We start from the raw sequence: 25894 nt of genomic DNA on the forward strand, positions 1-25894 counted from the left end.
GTTTCAATCATGTATAATTGAGCACAGACATACATAGAAAAGTTTAAAGGGTACTAAATGGATTTGTTAAATTTATTGTTGTTTTGACTAATTGATTGATTGAATTTTTTTTACGATACATGAAACATATGTTTCAAAATTGAGCTTACTCGAAGTATATTTGAGTTTTGAAATTTGAAGAAGAAAAACAGTATTTTTGGGGGCAAAAAATCTACACATGACTGATATTTTAGCCAATTTTAATATGAGTTTCAATCATATATGATTGAGCACAAACATAAATGAAAAAACTGAAAGGGTGTTAACTGAATTTGTTAGATTTATTGTTGTTTTAACAAATCAATGATTGACATTTGTTCATAATGATTCATGAAATTTATGTTTAAAATTTGAGCTTATTTGAGCGTAGAATTGTTGATTGTTGATATTTGAAAAATAATCACAACCACAACAATAACAACAAAAATTGACAAAACAAGTTCAGATACAAATGATTAAGATTTAAGCAAATTTTACATGCAAATCAAACGTAAATTTTCAAATTCAATCATATACGTCTGAATTGTTTTCAAAATGGATAAGCTCATGATTTTTTTTACAAAAGCTGTATAAGTTAAATGGCCACTCTAAATTAGGCTACTAAATTCAAACTAAAGCTTATAAACTTCGAACATTTTATCATCATATGTTCTTTGGCAATTTACTAAAGCTTCTGCATAGTTATATTGGTGACACTATAATTAACCAAAAGAAGTTACACCTGAGGCCCAATAGTGATATGTAGGGGTGTACAAAACCGAACCAAAAACCGAACCAAATCATAAATTGAGAAAAAAAACTCGACTAGTGGTTGGTTTGACTTGGTTTGGTATTGAAAAAAAAAACCCGACTATATTTGGGTTGGTTTGGTTTTAACTAAAAAAAGCCAATCCGAGACCAACCCAACCCGACATTATATATATAATTTTAAAATTTTATTTTATATATAAAAATATATACTTTAATATAATTTTTAAATATTTCTTATACTTTTTCATAGTTTTTATCTTTTAATATATTATTTCAAATTTGAAACTTAGAATTCTAAATGCTTCAATAAAGATATAGCCCACAGATGTTGGTCATTATAATAAATCTTAAATCAAAATCAAATTAATACTAATGCAAAATGAAAATCAATTCAATAGTAAGAATGACAATAATATTGAATATTTGTTCTTTGGTTTTACATTGGTTTAGACAATTCAAATACATAATCTAATTTAATTTCCTTTAATATTTAGTCATGTAACTAATACTTATTAAACTTATTTTAGCATGATTTAGTACTTTAAAATTATGATCATTTTCATTATGACTTGTAAATTTGCAATATTTGTTTTACGTGATTTCATTATTATTATTATTTTGTTGGAGATTTTAGTGTCATTACTCATATCATATTTTGTGTTATTTTCTTAAGAAACACCTTAGATAGTTGTATTTTGGTAGGACTAAAGAAATATTTGAAGTATAAGTAAATTATATGTTTGTATGAATACTTTACCAGAAAAACCCGAAAAAATCGAAAAACCCGAGATTGAAAAATCCGAGTTTTATTGGTTTGGTTTGGTTTATAGATTTAAAAATCCGACACAAATGGTTTGGTTTGATATTTAAAAAACTCGAACCAACCCGGTCATGTACACCCCTACTGATATGATAGATTTATATATTTTGTAATTGTTTCCATCTCAATTGTATTGAATATAAATATAAATATATTTATTTGGTACTACTTAATATTTTTCGACATTTTTCATAAAATACAAAATTATATTCTAATTTTTTATATGACTATAATTAGATTCGATTAAATTCAATTTATTAGTTAATTCGATTAATTTTGAGAATTATTTTCACACCCTTAATTTTTGTCATCCATCATCATTATAATTGGAAAGACTTTAGAATATGGTCCAAGTTAGACAAGTGGTTGTAGTTAATATTCCATTTCTATATCACAAGGACTTTATGACAAAGTTTCTACTACGTAACTTGGAAGTGTTAATAGTGGACGATGTCAACATGACTAGAATCTCACTAGAGTGGGACAATGAGGGTGTTGAATGGACGGATCGATGAATTTAAATTTGGAATATGTTAAAATACGTTAAGTTAATAAATAAGTTATTGATGGTTTAAAAGTTATTGGGTTGAATAAATAGAATTGAAATGAGCGAAAAAAAATCGAGATATAACTCAATCCATCTAATTATTACTAAAATTTAAATTCTTTGTTGTTTCCTTATAATTTGGTACATTGCATAATTTTTTCGTTATAGTATGACTATATACAACATACCAAATAAAAAATAGTTTTACAAAATATTTAGACAGAGTTTCTCGTGTGTCAATCTAAATTGTACATCAACCAATTTTAAAATGACTGAATTAAACAAGGCAAAATTGATTTTTAAAAGTTAAATGCCTATTCAAATATAATATTAATTTCCAATTTTTTAAAACTTAATTTAAAATACTATGTTTCTTCAAATATCATATCCAAATGCCTACCTAAATTATGAGATGTTATTGCCATTTTTTTAGATCTCTAATGTATGGCGCAGCCTGGGGCTAATACAACTTATGTAAAGAGAAATATTAATATCCTCCATTTGCATTTTCTATTTCACCTCAATGTACCATTTGATTTATCACAATTCACTAGTGTCTTATGATTTGATCATCATGTATTATAGTGTCAATAGATACCTTCACATTTAATCGAGAAGCATTTTTTCCTTATAAATTTTGTGCATACAAATCTAAATTAATTAGTTGGATCAGTAAATTTTAAATATATATAATTATATCAAAAAAAAAATTACCATGCACCACACTAGTTCAATTTTGTCAACTTACGAAACTACGATTGAATAACTCCAGAATCTACGTGTTATACACATATTTATAGTAATAGTACACTCGACGAAGACCATAGGTCTTGAGGACTGGCAAATCAAAAGGAGGAATAAGGATTATGTAAAAAATAATTATTAGAAATATAACTAATAGTAAAGTAACTAGTAGAAATCAATGTTATGAAAGATGATATTAATCTTCTGTCACTTTTTTTTTTTGAAAAATACTAATTAGGATTGATCATAATTTTTGCGGATTAAGGCTTACCCTTACCCTAGCGGAGACTAGCTTCAATAGGCCTTGGAGGTATATATTCTTCTTCTTCTTCTTGGATTGAGATGTATATACAAATGGTTGGTCTTTTCGTAGAAATTTGTTGTTCAAAATTATCATGTTACAATATATGATTGAGAATAAATATTTATTTTTCCTTGTGAATAGTGAAAGTAAAATATGGGAGCCACTTTAATCTTTTTATCATTAAAGATAGCTTTATTATTGGGTGGATGAAAACACCACTAAAATAAAATCTTAGAAACAGTACAAATTCTATTTTACTACTTACTTTTTAAACTTGTCTACTTCCCTCATTCTTGGAACATATGTTCCCAATTTAAGTTGTACGGCTAACTATTTTCTCTTTTCAACACTTGATACCTTTTACAATCTAATCTGCTCTAAATATAATATTTATAAAGTAGATCTCAGATATAAGTTAGTACATACTATTATAAATATTTATTTATTTTAATTAAAATTTCTTAAGTTGGAGTTACATATAAAGTTGTGTTAAAGTTATATTTGGTTATAATTTTTAGTATTTGGTTGTTTAAATGTACTTTTTCTTTAATAAAAAACATGAAATTAATATGATCGTTTTTCACAAAAATAAAAAATATAGGAAAAAATATAGTGAAACTGAAAAAAAAGAAAAGGTTTTTTAGTCTTTTTCAAATTTCAAATACGACTTTAAATTATATGTGAAAATTTTCATGACTAAACACTGATTTTCAAATACTAAAAAACAATCCAAGAAAAAAAAAAGTCATGATCAAACATACTTGATGGGCCAGCTATATTAATATTCCTACTAGGCGGTCATGTCTTATTGGAAAAATTCAGTTCATATTTTATGCTCATCCTCATCTCAGTCAATATTAATTGTCAATTTAAGAAGCATTCACTTTACACTTGTATTATTTTTATTTGATTACATTTTTGTGGATACTATATTTCATGAAAAGTAGAACAAATTATTGAAAGCAAAATATCGACCCGATTTGAACGTCAAGCACTTCCAAGTCCATAAGATAGGGTAGACTCATTTATGAGAAATTGCCTCAAAGTGGCGGCGAATCAGAATTTTCATTTATTTTATAAATTCGATCTTAGATGTTTTTATTATTGAATTTATTATATATTTTTAAAATTATGACTTCATATCTATTATATTATTTATAAAATTATACTTCACGTCAAAAATATTAATTTTAGATAAACACATTAACCTTTTTTCGCACCTGCAAATTGCAATGAATGGAGGGATATTAATGAATAAAGGCATGGAGCCAAGTTGATCAAGTCAAAACTTTAATGTTTCATTATTAATAACAAAATTATTGGGTGGATACAAGACAACAATGGAAAATGTGAGTAAAATTTTCCAAATGTAATGAGAAAGAGTACCTAGCTAAGTCACATCATAGTAGTTTGTCTTCATGGGGAGAGTGAATAGGAATTTAAATATTCTTCATTAAATACATTCGTTATTTTTTCCCTTCAATGTACCTTTTTTTTTAAAAAAATTATTTGAAGTATCTTATTTGGTTATTATGCACCACACAAGTTTTTTTGGGTGAAGTTTCACCATGCATTTGGTCATAGATTTTGAAAGAAGTATTTGAGTGTTTAAAAAATATATATTTTATAATCACAAGTTCTAAAAATTATTAAGAATATCCATAAGTTTATATTATCAGTCATTATGAAAATGTTCCGTGTAAATTTATCAATCAAAAGAGAAGAAGAAAACAAAAGAGAAATACCATTGATTTTTTCAAATATATTAGCTTGTGCAAACTTATCAATCAAAAGGTATTCGAGCTAGCTGCGAAAGATTAATTGGTTAGCCTTTAAAACTTGATAGATTATTTGGCCAATAATTTCCTCCTTATTTTCAAAACAAACGAAGGAAGACTTCTGAACTAATTATAAATGTTTAGTTACTTAATTGTGTTACCCCGTACTATATCTTGACACTAAATTATAAAATTAAACTGTTGGAAAAGGCAAGAACAAAATAAATGTGCACGATAGGACAATAGCGGAAGAAAATTCAAGTCAAAACTTTTCCTTCTATTTGAACCAAGAGAAGATAAAATAATGCAAGAATAAAACTGTTTGGGCAGCAAACAAATCAACCAAGCAAGAAAAATAAATCAACACACGAGAAAGTTTAACGTGGAAAACCTCTTTGGTGTGAAGAGTAAAAACCACAAAGCCAAAAGTGTTCTCCAAAATGGTCACCAACAAAGTTCCAAGTAATGAACAACACAACTACAAGATAGCACCAAAAGCTAGAGAAACAAAAAGGAGCTAAGAATACCCAAATCGCAGCTACTGTTCACAAGCTAAAGTCTGGAGCTACAGGACTCCAAATCACCCTCTCTTAGTTCTCAATCAAAGATTAAGTTGAAAAGAACAATCTATCCAAAAATCAGCTCAATCGGACAAGAAACGAAGCGGAAATTGCGATTTGAAATTGGCTTGCTAGGGCTTGTGCGAAAATATGCACTTTCTCACATATGCACCATAATATTAGGCTTATGGGCAAAAGTGGGCTAGCCAAATTTCGGCTAAATTTATCCACAAAGAAAGGAAGGAAGACCCAAAACCTTGGACTTTTATATATGAGCAACTTTCACATATAGCAAACATAAAAATCATATATGTATGTTATAGCTCTAGTTTGCATAATTGCGCTCCATAGAAAATTTTATGTTTGCTATGAGCTTTTGATTTGTATAATTCGCTACAAACATCCAATTTTATACAGATTGTTCAGTTTTGTATAAATTCATTTATACATTGTAATTTGTATAATAAGATCTGTATTTGTATAATTATAAGTGTATAGGATGAAAATATATGTATTTGTATTTTATATACACTTTTCTCTCGCTTTATACAAACACAAACGCATTTTATACATTTTATACCGAAATGTATAAAATGACTAATTGTATACCGAAAAATGGTTAATTGTATACCAAATCAGATGGCAAAAAAAAGGGATGTTTGTTGCGAATTACAATTAAAATAAACTATGGCTATAACATTTAATTTGAATTACTAGTTTGTTATTTCATACAATTTTCCCTTTATTTATCCACATAGGAAGGGAAATAGGAAGGGAAAAAAGCCCAAATTAACCCAACAATTCTCCCCCTACCGACTATGTGGAGGAAATTGCCATCCCGGCGATAATGCAACATTCTTCAAACTTCCCTCTTGACAAAGCTTTAGTCATCATGTCGGAACCATTATTATTGGTATGGATTTTCTCAAGTTCAAGTAACTTAGAATCCAACACATCTCGAATCCAATGATACCTCACATAAATGTGTGTAGACCGACCATGAAATGTAGAATTCTTGTCAAGATGAATAGCACTTTCACTGTCGCAATAAAGCGCATACCTCTCTTGAGCACAACCAAGTTCCTTAAATAATCTCTTAATCCAGATCAATTCTTTGCAAGCTTCAACAACTGCAATAAGCTCAACCTCTGTAGTAGATAAAGCAACACATTTTTGCAACCTAGATTGCCAACACTCAGCTCCCCCTGCAAAAGTAATCAAGTAGCTTGAAATAGACTTACGAGTATCAACATCACCGATCATGTCTGAATCAGTATAATCACAAAGAATAGGATTTTGTCACGACCCGATTTCTCGAATCATGATGGCACCTACTATACCCTACCAGTGGTAAGCCAACCCAAAACCCAAAACATCAAGCAATGAGTGTAAGGGTAAAAACTAGCGGAAACAATAAATTAAACAAGGACAACAAGGCGGAGGCAAATCAAAATAAATATATATAGAAATCCCTCCCAAAACCTGGAAGTCACTAATATAGAGCTATTTAATAAAGAGTACAAGTCCCAAAAGTGGACCACAACAGAACGTGTCTCAAAAGCAACAAGACTAGCTAAACTAAAAGAAGGAGGCAAAACAAACCCAAAACGCCATGTGCTCGCCCTCGTCTCCGAATCACAACTGCAAAAGAAGGTTGGAACTACTCACCGCTGATAACTGGTACTGGGATCTACATCACGAAATAGATGCAGAGCGTAGCATGAGTACCAACACAATAGGTACTCAGTAGGCCTCATAGGCCGACTGAGCAAAAAGGCTAAAAATAATATGAAAGGATAGAATCTAGACACAGAGAGGTCAAAACGAATACGAAAAGAAAGCACACGAGCATACCATAAATAAACTAAGTACAACTAAACTAAACCTAACTGGACCCCCATAAGCCCAGAAGGTATACTCGTGCACAAGTTCAAATAAAACCTGAACGGACCCCCATAAGCCCAATAGGTACACAGAAAAGCTAAGTCTACTGAGAAAGAAGAAAATCGGGCTTCCAGCCCAAAGTAACTAAGATAATCCACCAGACTCCACCCAGCCAGTAGTGCACTCCCATCCCAGCTAGAAAGAGTGACCCCAGGGGGCACCCAACAAAACAATCCACTCCCAGCCCAGCTAGAAAGAGGGACCCGTGAGTGAGGTAGATATCGCGAGTCGTCCTACCATGCAGTCAGCTCCCAGCCCAGCTAAAATGAGTGACCCGGGGACATCCAGCCAACAGCACACTCCTAGCCCAGCTAGAAAGAGAGGCTCGGGGGTGATCGTCGATATCACCGAGTCTACCCAGCCAGCGATACAGTCCTAGCCCAGCTAGAAAGCACGACCCCAGGGGTGATGCTATCTCCAATAAGATCCAATCCAACAACAACCACCGTGGATCACCGTCCACTCTAAGAATCACTTAAAAGGCTCCAAGCCTATACTATCTCAATCTTGCGCTTCTAGTGATGCACCGGACATTCGATAATGCGTCGGAACTGCAGAATGAGAGAGAGAAGATACATAAGTACAACAAGCAGTGATGACGCCTAATCTAAGGCTCAAACTATCAGACTCAAGTCTGCTACTCCGGTCTACAAGGAGTTAAGTCATCCGAATGACGTCGACAGAAAGTCAAGGCTATCCAGCCCACACGGGTCATAAGTCTAAGGCAATGCTAGCCTAACCTAGACTAAGGACATTATGCTTACGGTTAAGGATGAACAAGGCATGCAACATATAACATACAAGCATACAATAACATTTAGCACATAAACATGCAACTCTACTAAACCGATAAACATGATACTACACTAGAATATGGCCAATCGATCCTAATATGAGGTATGTAATCAAAGTTAGGTAGGAAACGGGTACCCACCCCCAATTCACTCTAATCGACATGCTTTTGCACAATTAAACTCAATCTAAAAGAAAGGAAGTCGTAGTCTACCTAAGGTTGACCGCGCGCGCTCTAAATCACTTTATCGGAGTTTGTCCTTCCCGAACCACCCTTGAATGTTGTCACTCTATCAAATATAGGATCACAACGTTATTACGGTCGTTTAGACACCAAAATCACAACAAACGGAGATGGGTCAATTTTGGAGTCACAACGGAAATCGTGGGACACGCACCGAATTGTCTAAAATTGACTTCGTCAAGAGACCCTAAACAGCACCCCAAACTTGTGTTCAAGGCTCAAAATACAGCAAAAACCAACAAGCAAGAAAACCACACTTTAATCAACTTAAAAGAAAACATCAACAGTCTAAACTTGGAATTAATGAGAATAAAAAAGTTCCCAGCACTCCTTCAACACTCTACGAGGTAGCCAAGATAATTCCCAACATGTGGGACTTCAAATCACCCAAAATCGAGCTAAAATGAGTGAGATATGACCAAAACAAGAATGCCAAAAATAAAGGCTCGAAAAAGGGTACAATAGTTAGGTTAATTAGGAAATTACCTCTAACTACGCGCACCCAATAACTTCCGAACACTCTACAATGAAGCCACCGAGAATACGAAGCTCCCGCACTTCGAATCACCTAAATCGGTTGAGAGATGAGAGAGAGATGAGGGCTTTAAGCTTGGAAAAGTTGGTTGATGTATCTGTATTTATAGCAGATATTTCTGCAAATTTTTTTCCAAAACATAAAAACTCCGACGGGGTGCTTTGAACGTGTTCGAAACACCGTGACACAAACGAGATATGCAACCATAACAAATTTATATTTCGGACTCAATGGCGCAGTCGAAATTTCCATACGAGGTCATCTTGACAAAAAGTGAGTCCCACACCCAAATGTCATTTTAAGTCAAAAACTACAAAAGGGCTCAGAAAAATATCAAAAACCTCGGGACACAAAAGAAGGGTCAATCTAGACCAAACTCGACATTCCGGAGCTAACCGCACTAACGAAATTCTCATTCGAGCGCGTTTACTCAGAATGTTGACTAAAGTCAAACTTAGGTTTAAACTTAAAGTTAAAATGCCTAATCGCACCGACTCACACTGAAAACCTCGGGAGTCATGCCGACCATGCTACTAGCCTAAAATGACCCTTCCAGAGCTGATTGAATCGTCAGAATTGGATTCTGATGTTATCTTCTTGTACTTTTGATCGAAAATGATCGTTCAAGGTTCATAAGCTCCAAAAGCACTAAAACTCGCACAAAAGCCAAACGAACGACCAGGTGACCGAACTGTCAGTGTCAGCAAGTCATAAATGACTTGGGGTCGATACAGAAAAGCTCTAAACTACACACAGAAGGCAAAACACAGAAATGACCAGAAGGGTCATTACAATATCCATTACTAAAAAGGACTTTCGTCCGCGAAAGTAATGGTCAAGAAGTACTTGAAGGCTCAAACAAGCCGGGAAAATGCTCTCGTATCTCCTGCTCGGTCTCCCAGGTAACCTCCTCGACTGGACGATGTCTCCAATGGACCTTAACAATAGGAATGGCTCTCGTACGCAATCTCCTCACATCCCTGGCTAGAATGGCAACTAGCTCATCTACAAATGTCAAACGGTCTTCCAACTCGACTGTATCATACTGGAGCACATGAGATTTATTAGGAACATACCGCCGCAACATCGAGACATGGAAAACAGGGTGGATGGCTGAAAATACTGAAGGTAGGGCCAACACATAAGCAACCTCCCTAACTGTTCGGAGTATCTCAAAAGGCCCAATGTACCTGGGGCTAAGCTTGCCCCGCCTCCCAAACTTCATCACGCCCTTCATAGGCGACACACGGAGGAATACCCGATCACCAACAGATAATCTCAAAGGCCGACGTCCGATCCGCATAACTCTGGTGCCTACTCTGAGCCGTCCTGAGTCTATCCTGAATCACTCTCACCTGGTCAATAGCCTCCTGAATCAAATCCGTACCCCGCATCCTAGGCTCAATAGATTTAAACCAACCCACCGAAGAGCGACAACGCCTACCATATAATGCCTCGAACGGCGCCTTTTAAATGCTACAATGTTAGTTGTTGTTATACACAAACTCCGCCAAAGGCAAGAACTGGTCCCAATGACCACCAAACTCCAAAACACAAGCCCGCAGCATGTCCTCCAGGACCTGAATAGTACGCTCCGACTGACCATCAGTCTGCGGGTGAAAAACTGTGCTAAGGTCAACCCGAGTGCCCAACTCATCCTGAAAGGTCCTTCAAAAGCTAGACGTGATATAATAGAAACTGGCACCCCATGAAGTCGAACCACCTCCCGAAAGTAGATACGAGCCAACCTCTCTGCGCTAAATGAAGAATGAACATGAAGGAAATGTGCTAACTTGGTAAATCGATCAACAATAACCTCACCACTAGGACTCAAATGCTCGGCCTTTACCTGCTGGCAGCACAAGCAACGGGAAACAAAGTCAGTAATATCTCTCTTCATGCCACTCCACCAGTAATGCTGCCTCAAATCACGATACATATTCGTTGTTCCCGGATGGATAGAGTATCTAGACTCATGACCCTCAGAAAGTATCAACTGTATCAAATCTCCAACTCTCGAAACACAGATGCGGCCAGCGAATCTCAACACTCTATCAGGATCTAAGGAAGCCTGACCACCATCACCCGCTAATACTCGATCTCTAAGGACCACCAAGGCCTCATCCTCAAACTGACAACCATGGATCCTATCAAGCAAAGAAGACTGAACTCCCATATAGGCCAAGACGCGTCTAGAATCTGAAATATCCAACTGAACCATGCTATTAGCTAAGAACTGAATGTCCAAAGCCAAGGGTCACTCCTCAATATATAAGAAGGCTAGACTCCCTATACTCACCGCCTTCCAGCTCAAGGCGTCTGCTACCACATTCGCCTTGCTTGAATGATAGAGAATAGAGAGGTCGTAGTCCTTCATGAGCTCAATCCAGCGACACTGCCTCAAATTAAAGTTCCTCTGGCTCATGATGTACTGAAGGCTCCTATGATCGGTATAGATCTCACATCGAACTCCATACAAGTAGTGCCTCCAAATCTTAAGTGCGAAAACTACCGCCGCCAACTCCAAGTCATGAGTGGGGTAGTTGCGCTCATGGACCTTAAGTTGCCTCGACGCATAAGCAATAACTCGGCCCTGCTGCATCTACACACAACCCAAACCAACGCTGGATGCGTCACAATAAACCGTGAAGCCCTCGCCCTCAACTGGAAGAGTCAATATAGGAGCGGTGGCCAATAACTTCTTGAGCCTCAAAAAGCTATCCCCACACTCCTCTGACCAAATAAAGGGAACATTAACACGAGTCAATCGGGTCAGAGGTGCTGCCAAGGTAAAGAAACCCTCCACAAATCGTCTGTAGTAGCCTACTATTTCGATGAAGCTCCGAATCTCAGTAACTGAGGTGGGCCTAGCCCAATCACGAATAGCCTCAATCTTTACCGGATCTACCATAATACCCTCCTTGGATACGACGTGCCCCAAGAATGCAATAGAATCTAACCAAAACTGGCATTTTGAGAACTTGGCATAAAGTCGCTGACCTCTCAAAGTCTGGAGCTCAACTCTCAAATGCTGCTCATGATCACCTCTACTCCGCAAGTATATCAAAATGTCATCAATGAAGACTATGACGAAGGAACCAAGATAAGGCCTGAACACACGCGTCATCAAGTTCATAAAGGCAGCAGGGGCATTAGTCAACCCAAATGACATCACCAAGAACTCATAATGGCCATAACGGGTCCTAAATGCAGTCTTAGGGATGTTCGCTGCCCTAATCCTCAACTGGTGGTAACCGGACCTCAAATCAATCTTAGAGAACACTGAAGCTCCATGTAGCTGGTCAAATAGGTCATTTTAAGAGCCTAGGCAGAGGATATCGATCCTTTTATTGCCACCTTATTCAACTGCCTATAGTCGATACACATACGCATCGTACCGCCCTTCTTCTTAACAAAAAGAACAGGAACGCCCCAAGGTGATACAGTAGGTCTGATAAATCCCTTACCCAAGAGATCCTGAGGCTGAACACTGAACTTCCTGAGCTCTGCAGGAGACATCCGATATGGCGGAATAGAAATAGGCCGAGTACCCGGCTCAAGCTCAATCGAAAAATCAATATCATGCTCTAGGGTAGGCCAGGTAAGTCGGTAGGAAACACATCTAAGAAGTCACGAACAACAGGAACTGAATCAACTGGAGGGATCTCCCTACTCACATCACGCACATAGGCTAAATATGATAAGCATTCGCTAGCCACTAGCCTCCTAGCCCGAATAAAAGAGATAACCCCAACTGGTGTGCTACCACGAGATCCCTACCATACCACCAGAGGAATATCAAGAATGGCTAAGGTAACGGTCTTAGAGAAGCAATATAAAATAGCGCGATAAGGGGATAACCAGTCCATGCCTAGAATCACATCGAAATCAACCATGTCAAGCAATATACGGTCAGCCCGGGTGTTATGCCCCTGGATAGTAACTAAGCAAGATCGAAATACCTAATCCACTACTAAAGACTCACCCACGGGAGTCGACACATGCAACGGCGCTACTAGAAGCTCAGACATCATACTCAAGCGAGAGGCATAATAAACAAAAACATACAAAAAAGTAGAGCCCGGATCAAATAAAGCCAAGTCAGGCTGCTGGCATAAAAAAATCGTACCTGTGATCACATCGTCTGATACCTCAGTCTCCGCCCTCACTGGAGCTGCATAGAAATGACTATGTCTGCCTCTGCCCTGACCATCAAACCTACCACCCGACCTGCCTCCTCAGGGACCACCCCATATACCCTGATGACCACCTCTACGATCCTGACCCTGACCACGGCCTCTAGCTGGAGGTGCTGGTAAAGCTGGGGGAGCTGCCTGAGGAGCAAAAACAATTCGACTATGCTGAGGGCAATCCCTGGCCCAATGACCAATCTCACCACACTCATAGCAACCCTGTCGAGGGTGACTCCCAGAAGAACGACCATCATGGCCTGAACAACCTGACTGAAACACCTCACGGCCCTGACTTGAACTGGCCTCGCTCCGACCATTATCTGATGCCTGAAGAGAGACATGTGTAGGTCTGCTAGACTGACCATGTCGAAACTGTCGCCCAGTCCTGTCATGATAATCCCCAGACCTAGGGCGGGAGTCACTGTAGTTGCCCTCATGCCTAGCCCTCTTCTCGCTGCCCCCTTGGGCCTCGCGACGAAGATGCTTCATAGTACTAGCATGGTCAACTACGTCTAAAAAAGATCGACCCGCAGAAACTAATGACTGGTCTCAAGCCGAAGATGCAATCTCAACCCACGAACAAAGCACATAACTCTCTTCTCCTCTGTATGTAATATCATCTCGGCATGACAGGAGAGCTCGTGGAACCTAGTCTCGTACTCTGCCACCGACATGGAGCCCTGCTCCAACCTTCAGAATTGATCCCTGAGGCGGTCTCTGACGCTACGAGGGATAAACTTGGCCAAAAAGGCCTCAGAAAACTCATCCCATGATACCGGTGGAGATCTAACTGGTCTGGTCTGAATGAATGTGCGCCACCACTGCCTGGCTGGGCCATCTAGCTAGTAAGCAATTAAGTCGGCCCCTCTAGTGATAAGGGTTCCAATTGGGGATGAAACCAATTGAAATTAAATGTGGAATGAAACAACACAAAAGTAAGATAGATGATAAATAAGAGATGAGAAGAGAAGAAAGAAAGGCAATTGAATAAACAATCAACCAAGGAAGAAGAGAAACTTGAATTCAAAAAGAAACAACTCAAATTGAAAACCACAAATGAGCAATCTCAAGTGAAATCAAGGTTAAAGAAGTCCTAAATCAACAATGAGAATCCACTCATCACTAATCTAGATTAAGCTACACTAAGCTAGACTATCCTAAATGGATTCCACCTTTAAATTACACTCTTGAAAGAGTTTGTTCATTTCATATTCAAAATCCATATAGTCTAAATCTTCCAAAATAAAAGAGACTACTATTTATACTAATAAAATAAAGAAGACACTTCTTTGATAATTTTACCCTTAATGAGGCAAGGGCCTTGTTTGGTTGACTTCTTTTGTGAATTCTTGAAAATAAAGTAAAGAAGACACTTCTTTGACAATTTTACCCTTAATGAGGTAAGGGCCTTGTTTGGTTGTCTTCTTTTGTGAATTCTTGAAATTATGAAATGACCATTTGCACAAATGGCCTCTTTCTTCTTTCTCTTCACTTAGATGGACCTTCCACACATTGTACTTCTTGATTTTGTGTCCATCAAGCCCCTCTAATGCTTTTACGCGATCCATGTTATCCATGTTGTTATCATCCTCCCCTTCTTGAAAAGGATTCGTCCTCGAATCTAAACCTTGCAAAACCATGAAAAGGACAAACAACAAATATATCCTCATAGCAAGAGGGTTAGTATAATGGTTAGCACAAAAAGCATTACACCAAGGAGACACAATCTCAAGGAGCAACCAAGTATCCTCTATTATCAGGACTATTAAGCCCGCAGTTGGAGAACAAGGAAATTGGTTATTCCTCACATCAAAAGGATAATACCACCCAAATTATAACATTACTACAAGCTCAAACGCTCACCGGGGTCAAAATGATAATAGGTCCACACAATGGGGTCATACAAACAAGTATAGACCTCAATGATACCTCGACCGAAATGCAATGCCCATTTAAGACAAATATGAGACTTATCATATGCAAAGAGATAGTAGAGAAATGTGTCATGCACATAAGGATAATCTAAGGTGTTCATATATGCAAGATTAAAACTAGGTTTAAGGATCTTAGCACTCATTACATCATAAGATGGAACACACAAAGATAATATGACGAATTTAAGATAAACTTCCCCCTCTCTTGACAAATAACTCTTATCCCCATAAGATGCACAATCAACAAGATCATACGCAAAGAGATAGTAAAGAAAGGGGGTTAGAAAACTACCCTTCCCCATGCACAACGTAGGCCCCTCAAGTAAATTGTAAACCCTCAAGAAGAACTCTCCATCATAGGGAAAGGCGCCAACAAATCCCTCCAAATTGTTCTTGTCATCTTGACCAAGCATCACTAAACAAATGCCACAATTCAACTCATTACCGGGGTCAAATGGAAAGGAAATCCATGAACATGGATCAAACACACCTTTATTAACTCGGTTGGCACCCTTATCTTCCAATATCATAGTACTCCACTCAAAAGTGCTAACATCATCATATGCAAACAAGTAGTAGAGAAAGGTGTCACATAAATGAACTTCAATCAAGTTGTTCCCAAGTTTGCCCTCCACTTTATATACTAAAGAAACACAATTCATATGAAGAATTGGAACACACAAGGATGAAGTAACATTTAACACATAAGCGTCCCCTTTCATCTTAACACTACCCTCTTCAATAAATGTACTATCATATTCACAAAAGAGATTTCCATCTTTGGAGAGTGTGTCATCACACCATAGTGGATTTTTAAACAATTGATAGCCGCTGAGAGTGGCTACACTTCCAACATTATAAGGCATTTCACTATGCACACTCTCAAGAGTCATGTCATCCTCAAACAAGAGATTATCCTTTAACAAACATTCTACCTCAAGATTCACATGAGAAAAACAAGAAATGGTGCTATGGTATAAGGATTCATTCAAATCATTAATGCCAACACTAGGTGGACACAAATTGATCTTTCCAGAAAAATCAACTTGGTCATCAATATGATCAACTAGTGTAGCATCACTTTCATCGCAGGACAATGTACCCTCATTCAAGCTACAAGTGCCAACACTAGGTGGACACAAATTGACCTTACTAGAAGAGTCAATTCGGTCATCAAAAGGATCAACTAGTGCTTGATCACTCACAACAAGGATATTATCATCACACAAGAAAGTGTTATCAAGAACATCACAAGGTAAAGACTCACTATGCTCACATAAAGACAAACTATTATTTATACTCAATGGGCTACTAGCCACACAATGATGTTCCAAGTTCAAGGAAGTGTAGGCGTTAGCATTGTTACCTTGTAGCTCATAGGAAGAAGTGTCGTCACCTTGGCTATCAACAATAGAGCACATTTTCTCATTTTGGAAGCTTTCAAGAATTCTTCACATTTTGAGGTGCCTCACTAGGCTTGCTTCCAAGGATACCTGCACAAATTTTCAAACAACTAGAGAAAGTAAAATTACATGAGTTAGGAGAAAAATGTGACAACCCTCTCACAACACTCCACCCAACCTCTCATTTTTCCACTCTAGAGTTGTCACTTTTCACATCCATACTCCTCTCAATCTTTTGTCTCTCAATTTGATGGGAGTTAGGGCAAGTGCCAAGGATTCCTTTTAAAGGGTTAGAAGATCCCTTCAAGTTCAACTTCCATTTTGGTGCAGAAGGAGTGGGTGTTTTGACTTCCATGTGCAACTCCTTAGTGCCAACCTTACAAGGAGTATCTTGTTTTTCTTCCAAGGGTAACTCCTTAGGCGTATCTTCATGATGAATAACTTGCCTCTTTTGTACCATAGACGTAATCTTTTCAAACATCTACAAGAAATCATCAAAATTTTCCCTCAACGTTGTAAAAGATTCTCTTAACTCTACTACTTCATGGCTTAGTGTTCCTCCCCCTCTACCTTCAACCTCATCACTATACGGAGAACAAGAAACATTGGAACTAGGATGAGAAGAATAAGTTAGCATATTTTGAGAAGTAGGGAATGTACTTCTTCTATGGTCCACACGGTGACTTTGAAATGGTCCCACCCAAACATCTATGCCTTCTTTCTTAGGATAGGAAGTAGCACAAGACGAGGTAATAAATTCAACCTCACAACCTCCATTTCTATCTATGTTATGCATAAAGGATTCATAAGACCTATGAGAGAAAGAATTGTACCTCACATCACCATCATAACCATGGTGCATAGCATGAGAACCTTCATCTCCACAATGATATTCACCATAAGGTTCTTCCATCCCTTCAACATCATTACAAGAGTCATAAGTTCCATTCATCTCAAAATCATCTCCGAAGTAGTAGTTCTCACCATTATGTTGTTCATGATCCCATGGACCATCATATCCCTTATAAGAATCACCATCATAAACAAGAGCCTCATTACCAAGCTCGTAAGGAACATCATAGCCCTCACAAAACTCATTTTCACCATGCTCATAGCTCATATTGCTACAAGCGTATTCACCAATATCATCTCCACAATATTCGAAAGTTACGGATGACATTCTTCCTTGTAATCACCTTGGGTACCTACAAAACTTAGCAAACAAGGTTAGTGGCAAAATTCCTCACACCTCTTTTATTTGATCTCACACTCACCATCCTAAAGTGTCTTCCCAAAGTTGATAGAGAACTACCTTTGCCTAATCAAATCACAAGATCACTAATTCTTTGTGGTGGAGTGGATTCTTGTGACTCTTGAAAGAAGGACGACCCAAAAAAAAATTAATGGACTTGAATCAAGAAGGTTATCAACAAATTAAGATGAGAAAAATAGAATAAAGAAGCACCAAAAGATTCGGACTCAAAATAAACCAAGTAACAAAAGTAGAAGAATTACTTCTTGTTACTTAATTTGAAGGATCAAAGAAATGATTTGATGATTAAAACTAGTTAACAAGTAATCAAATATGTTAATTAATTGTTAAATAGTTGAAAATTAGAAGAAAAATGAGTTTAGAAGAAGAAGAAGTGAATTTGGACATTTAGAAAAAAAATGATGCCTCAAAGAAGTCCATCACTTGTAAGGCTTTGATTGGATGATTTGATGATTAAAACTAGTTAACAACTAATTGTTAAATAGTTGAGGAATTGAAGGGAAAAATGGTAGAAAAAAGAATCACGAAGTTTGGACACTTAAAAAAGTTTCTAGGTCCAAAAAACTTCCATACTTCGAATATTTTTGGGGTCTTACGCAAAAAACCTGCACATTTTCCTCTCTGAATCTGAGCCACACGTGCCACGTGGCGCGTCTGGGATGGCCTGGCAGTGAGCTGTTGTTGTGGCACTGAGCTGGCGCTGAAGTGGCTGCTGCTGATTGCTGACGTGGCAGTCCACGTGGATTAAAAAAATTAATTAATTTTTTTTTTTTTGTGAATTTTCTTTCTTTTTATTTTCTTCAAAATTCCACTAATGGACCCCAAAAAAACACATTTGACCAACTTTGACTTGAAAAGTTGGATCAAATGTACTTTTTCCTTTCTTCTTCTTCAAGAACAACTTGAAGACACCAAGAACACGTAGAACACCAAGAACACACACTAAAGCCCAATACACTCAAATCAACTCGAAATTGACTCAAAATTTAGGATTTTCTTCCCTTCAACTAAGAGAACAAAGCCCACTAATTATTAATCTCCAATTTCGCCTCAATCAAAAGACCACTTTCAAAATTTGAAAAGTTTGAAAAGCTTGAAACCCTTCAATGGTAACTTCACTTCTACAACTCCAAATTGAACAAAAATGAAACCTAGACTCAAAAAAACACTAGGGAACAAGGATCTAGTGTCAAAAACAACAAATCAAAATTAAAAAAAAATTAGATTTTTTTTAGACGATTTTTTTGGACTCTTTTTTTTTATTTTAAACCAAGACTAGATTTGTAAGAACAAATCTAAACCTAGGCTCTGATACCAAATGATAAGGGTTCCAATTGAGGATGAAACCAATTGAAATCAAATGTGGAATGAAACAACACAAAAGTAAGATAGATGAGAAATAAGAGATGAGAAGAGAAGAAAGAAAGGCAATTGAATAAACAATCAACCAAGGAAGAAGAGAAACTTGAATTCGAAAAGAAACAACTCAAATTGAAAACCACAAATGAGCAATCTCAAGTGAAATCAAGGTTAAAGAAGTCCTAAATCAACAATGAGAATCCACTCATCACTAATCTAGATTAAGCTACACTAAGTTAGGCTATCCTAAAGGGATTCCACCTTTAAACTACACTCTTGAAAGAGTTTGTTCATTTCACCTTCAAAATTCATATAGTCTAAATCTTCCAAAATAAAAGAGACTACTATTTATACTAATAAAATAAAGAAGACACTTCTTTGACAATTTTACCCTTAATGAGGCAAGGGCCTTGTTTGGTTGACTTCTTTTGTGAATTCTTGAAAATAAAGTAAAGAAGACACTTCTTTGACAATTTTACCCTTAATAAGGTAAAGGCCTTTGTTTGGTTGTCTTCTTTTGTGAATTCTTGAAATTATGAGATGACCATTTGCACAAATGGCCTCTTTCTTCTTTCTCTTCACTTAGATGGACCTTCCACACATTGTACTTCTTGATTTTGTGTCCATCAAGCTCCTCTAATGCTTTTACGCGATCCATGCTATCCATGTTGTTATCATCTAGAATCCACTAGACCCAAAGTGTGAAGCCTCTCATGACAATTAGTAAGAAACTCGTGGGCATCCTCACCCACAGCCCCAGAAAACCTCGGTGGTGTCAACCTGAGAAACACACCAAGCATCTTCTAGTCCTCGAGCGAAATAGGTCTATCTGCTGCCAAGGGTTGTACTCCCTCAGGTGGTACTTGGACCTGAGATGCCTCTCACTATAGGCTGATCCTGCAGTACTGGTGCTAATGTAGCTAGGGCGGGTGGTTGTTGCATACCCCCAAGCACACCCAAGAGCTGAGCAATAGCGACCTGGAGATCTACAGTCTGAACTGGTTCGGCTGGCGATTGGGCTAGCCCTGGCCCAACCGGCTGATCTGGTATACGAGATGTTGGAGGGTCTGCTACTGGCTCTGGATCCTTCTCTTTCTCTTGGGTTGGTGCTGCGGCCCTCTCTCGACCTCGGGGTTGGCATCTACCCTAAGCTGGGGCTCTGTCTGCAGGCCCGGATGCATCACCCCCGATTGTGCCACCTCGCGAACGAGTCATCCTGCGAAAGAGTGAAACAAGTGAGATTTCAAGGAACCAATAAGACATACACTGCACGAAAGTGAAACAAAAGAGGAAATCTTCCTAAAGACATCCTGTAGCCTCCTGAAGATAAGTTACGGGCGTCTCTGCACCGATCCGCAGGACTCTACGAGACGTTAGTTCCACACAAGTGAGACCGATAACATGGGGCTCTGATACCAACTTGTCACGACCCGATTTCTCGAATCATGATGGCACCTACTATACCCTACCAGTAGGTAAGCCAACTCGAAACCCAAAATATCAAGCAATGAGTGTAAGGGTAGAAACTAGCGGAAACAATAAACTAAACAAAGACAACAAGACGGAAGCAAACCAAAATAAATATATACAGAAATCCCTCCCAGAACCTAGAAGGCACTAGTACAAAGTTATCTAATAAAGAGTATAACTCCCAAAAGTGGACCACAACAGAGCGTGTCTCAAAAGTAACAAGACTAGCTAAACCAAAAGAAGGAGGCAGAACAAACCCAAAATGTCAAGTGCTCGCCCTCGTCTCTGAGTCACAATTGCAAAAGAAAGCTGGAGCTACTCACCGATGACAACAAGTACTGGGACATGTATCACGAAATAGATGCAGAGCGTAGCATGAGTACCAACACAACAGGTACTCAGTAGGCATCATAGGCCGACTGAGCAAAAAGGATAAAACAATATGAAAGGATAGAATCTTGACACAGAGAGGTCAAAGCGGATACAAAAAGAAAGCACACGAGCATACCAGGAATAAACTAAGTACAACTAAACTAAACCTAACTAGACCCCCATAAGCCCAGAAGGTATACTCGTGCGCAAGTTCAAATAAAACCTGAACGGACCCCCATAAGCCTGACATGTACACAAAAAGCTAAGTCTACTGAGAAAGAAGAAAATTGGGCTCCCAGCCCAAAGTAACTAAGATAATCCATTAGACTCAACCCAGCCAGCAGTGCACTCCCAGCCCAGCTAGAAAGAGTGACCCCAGGGGGCACCCAACAAAACAGTCCACTCCCAGCCCAACTAGAAAGAGGGACCCGTGAGTGAGGTAGATATCGCGAGTGGTCCTACCATGCAGTCAGCTCCCAGCCCAGCTAGAAAGAGCGACTCGAGGACACCCAGCTAACAGCACACTCCCAGCCTAGCTAGAAAGAGAGGCCCGGGGTGATCGCCGATATCACTAAGTCTACCCAGCAGTGATACGCTCCCAGCCCAGCTAGAAAGAACGACCCCGGGAGTGATGGTATCGCCAATAGGATCCAATTCAACAACAACCACCATAGATCACCGTCCACTCTAAGAATCACATAAAAGGCTCAAAGTCTATACTATCTCAATCTCGCACCTCTAGTGATGCACCGAACATTCGAGAATGCGTCGGAACTGCAAAATGAGAGGGAGAAGATACATAAGTACAACAAGCAGAGACAACGCCTAATCTAAGGCCCAAACTATCAGACTCAAGTCTGCTACTCCAGTCTACAAGGAGCTAAGTCATTCGAATGACGTCGGTAGAAAGTCAAAGCAATCCAGCCCACATGGGTCATAAGTCTAAGGCAATGCTAGCCTAGCCTAGATTAAGGACATCATGCTTACGGTTAAGGATGAACAAGGCATGCAACACATAGCATACAAACATACAATAACATTTAGCACATAAACATGCAACTCTACTAAATCTGTTAACATAATATTACACTCGAATATGACCAATCGATCCTAATATGAGGTATCTAATCAAAGTAAGGTAGCAAACTGGTACCCACCCCCAATTCACTCTAATCGACATGTTTTTACACAATTAAGCACAATCTAAAAGAAAGGACATCGTAGCCTACCTTAAGGTTGACCGCGCGCGCTCCAAATCACTTTACCGGAGCTTGTCCTTCCCGAACGACCCTTGAACGATGTCGCTCCATCTAATGTAGGATCACAACGTTAGTACGGTCGTTTAGACACCAAAATAACAACAAACGAAGACGGGTCAATTTTGGAGTCACAATGAAAATCGTGGGACCGCATCGAACTGTCTGAAATTGACTCCGTCAAGAGACCCTAAAAAGCACTCCAAACTTGTGTTCCAAAATGGAACACAATTCAAGGCTCAAAATACTGCAAAAACCAACAAGCAAGAAAACCACACTTTAATCAACTTAAAAGAAAACATCAGCAGTCTAAACTCAGAATTAATGAGAATCGAAAAGTTTCCAGCACTCCTTCAACACTCTACTAGGTAGCCACGATAATTCCTAACATGTGGGACTTCAAATCACCTAAAACTAAGCTAAAATGAGTGATATATGACCAAAACAAGAATGCAAAAAATAAAGGCTCGAAAAAGGGTACAATAGTTAGGTTAATCACGAAATTACCTTGAACTACGTGCACTCAATAACTTCCGAACACTCTACAGCGAACCCACCGAGAATACGAAGCTCCTGCACTTCGAATCACCTAAATCGGTTGAGAGATGAGGGTTTTAAGTTTGGAAAAGTTGGTTGATATATCTGTATTTAGAGCAGATATTTCTGCAATTTTTTTCCAAAACATAAAAACTCCGACGGGGTACTTTGAACGCGTTCGGAACACCGTGCACGCAAACGAGATATGCAATCATACCAAATTCGATATTTCGGACTCAATGGCGCAGCCGAACACTCTACAGCGAAGCCACCTTGAATACGAAGCTCCCGCACTTCAAATCACCTAAATCGCTTGAGAGATGAGAGAGAGAGATGAGGGATTTAAGTTTGGAAAAATTGGCTGATATAGCCGCATTTATAGCAGATATTTCTGCAGTTTTTTTTCCAAAACATAAAAACTTTGATGGGGTGCTTCGAACTCGTTCGAAACCCAGTGCACGCAAACGAGATATGCAACCATACCAAATTCGATATTCCAGACTCAACGGCGCAGTTAAAATTTCCATACGAGATCATCTTGACAAAAAGTGGGTCCCACACCCAAATGTCATTTTAAGTCAAAAACCACAAAAGGACTCGGATAAATATCAAAAATCTCGGGACACAAAAGAAGGGTCAATCTAAACCAAACTTGACATTCCGAAGCTAACCGCACTGATGGAATTCTCATCCGAGTGTGTTTACTTAGAATGTTGACTAAAGTCACACTTAGGCTTAAACTTAAAGTTAAAACGCCTAATTGCACCGACTCACACTGAAAACTTCGGGAGTCATGCCGACCATGCTACTAGCATAAAATGACCCTTTCGGAGCTGATGGAATCGTCAGAATTGGATTCTGATGTCATCTTATTGAACTTTTGATCGAAAATAATCGCTCAAGGTTCATAAGCTCCAAAAACACTAAAACTCGCACAAAAGCTAAACGAACGACCAAGTGACCGAACTGTCAGTCCCAGCAAGTCATAAATGACTTGGGGTCGCTACAGGAATGCTCTAAACGATACACAGAAGCCAAAATACAGGAATGACCATAAGGGTCATTACAGATTCTATGTACCAAAGCACAAACTCAGACTAGAAGTGCCACAAAGATATGTCATAATCCACTTTACCGCATTCCAATGCTTTCTTCCCGGATTAAAAAGAAAACAACTAACAATACCAATAACATGAGCAATATCTGGTCTTGTACACACCATTGCATACATCAAACTACCAACAGTTGAAGCATAAGGAACTTTCTTCATATCTTCCTTCTCACCATCACTGGAAGGACAATATCTAGTGCTCAATTTGAAGTGCATAGCTAAAGGTGTACTGACATTAGCTTTGTCCATGCTAAATCTACGAAGTACTTTCTGAATGTACTTCTCTTATGACAACCATAATTTCTTGGCCTCTCTATCACGGACAATCTGTATGCCAAGAATCTGTCTTGCTGGTCCCAAGTCTTTCCTAACAAAAAACTTATTCAACTCTTGCTTCAACTTTTTAATCCTGCAAGTATTCTGACCAACAACAAGCATGCCATCAACATAAAGCAAAACGATAATGAAGTCATCATCAGAGAATTTTTGCACAAAAACACAATGGTCTGAAGAAGTCTTCTTGAAGCCCTGCTGACTCATAAAAGAACCAAACTTCATGTACCATTGCGTGGGAGCTTGTTTTAAACCATACAAGCTCTTCTTCAATTTGCAAACATAATTCTCTTTTCCTTTGACTTCAAAGCCCTCCGGCTACTCCATATAAATTTCTTCATCCAAGTCATCATGGAGAAAGACAGTTTTAACATCTATCTGTTCAACCTCCAAGTCCAGACTTGCAGCCAATCCTAAAACCACACGGATGGATGACATCTTCACAACTGGAGAGAATATCTCATCAAAATCAATTTTTTTTCTAGTTAAAGCCCTTCACAACTAATCTAGCCTTGTACCGTGGAATTGGGTTACCATCTTCATGTTTCACCTGAAAAACCCATTTATTTTTCAAAGTTTTTCGATCTTTAGGTAACATAACCAAATCAAATGTATGATTATCATGTAGAGACTTCATTTCATCTTTTNACACGGATGGATGACATCTTCACAACTGGAGAGAATATCTCATCAAAATCAATTTTTTTTCTAGTTAAAGCCCTTCACAACTAATCTAGCCTTGTACCGTGGAATTGGGTTACCATCTTCATGTTTCACCTGAAAAACCCATTTATTTTTCAAAGTTTTTCGATCTTTAGGTAACATAACCAAATCAAATGTATGATTATCATGTAGAGACTTCATTTCATCTTTTTCTTCACTTTCCATGGCCCCATCAAGACTCTCTGGTTCTCCCCCGTCAGTCAAGAGTACATACTCATTGGGAGAATAACGAGATAAATATATTTTCTTTGTAGTAGATCTTCTGAGAGAACTCTCGGGAGCATCAATAATAGTTGGTTGCTGACCAACTATCGTCTTGCAATGGAGCATCTACGACATACTAGTCATTCTGAATATGATGCACATCTTCAATATCAACTTGATTTTCATCATTTTGAAGATTTTCACCTGGTGGAATAGTCAAAGGAATTGGATCAACATCAACTAGGCTCTCACTGCTCTGAGAATCAACTTTCTCAGCTTTGTCAAGATCTTCAATTGTTTGGTCTTCAAAGAATACAACATCACGGCTTCAAACAAGTCTTTTTTCAACTAGATCAAAGAAACGATAGCCAAATTCATCTTGACCATAACCAACAAAGATACATTGCCTAGTTTTAACATTCAACTTTGACCTCAAATCCTTGGGAACATACAGAAAGGCTTTACACCCAAACACTTTAAGATGATCTTAAGAAACATTCTTACTAGACCAATCTCTGTCAGGAACATCACTATTCAAAGCAACAACATGAGATAAAGTGATAAAATAGGTAGCAGTATTAAGTGCTTCTGCTCAAAAGGAATCTGGCAGCTTAGCATCTGAAAACATACATCTAACCCTCTTAACAAGAGTTTTATTCATCCTCTCCG

At 38.1% G+C, this 25894-nt stretch overlaps 1 protein-coding gene and 1 pseudogene across 1 annotated transcript in view; both read right to left on the reverse strand.

The window, feature by feature from the left end:
* The window catches only part of LOC125876257 (OVARIAN TUMOR DOMAIN-containing deubiquitinating enzyme 11-like), a 752025-nt gene that overhangs the window by 603102 nt on the left and 123029 nt on the right, over nucleotides 1-25894 (reverse strand). The gene's annotated exons all lie outside the window — the stretch shown is intronic.
* On the reverse strand, nucleotides 7731-24523 carry LOC125877288 (uncharacterized; annotated as a pseudogene).

The sequence above is a fragment of the Solanum stenotomum genome, chromosome 9 (assembly GCF_019186545.1).
Source record: "Solanum stenotomum isolate F172 chromosome 9, ASM1918654v1, whole genome shotgun sequence".
In the NCBI taxonomy this organism is placed as follows: Eukaryota; Viridiplantae; Streptophyta; class Magnoliopsida; order Solanales; family Solanaceae; genus Solanum; species Solanum stenotomum.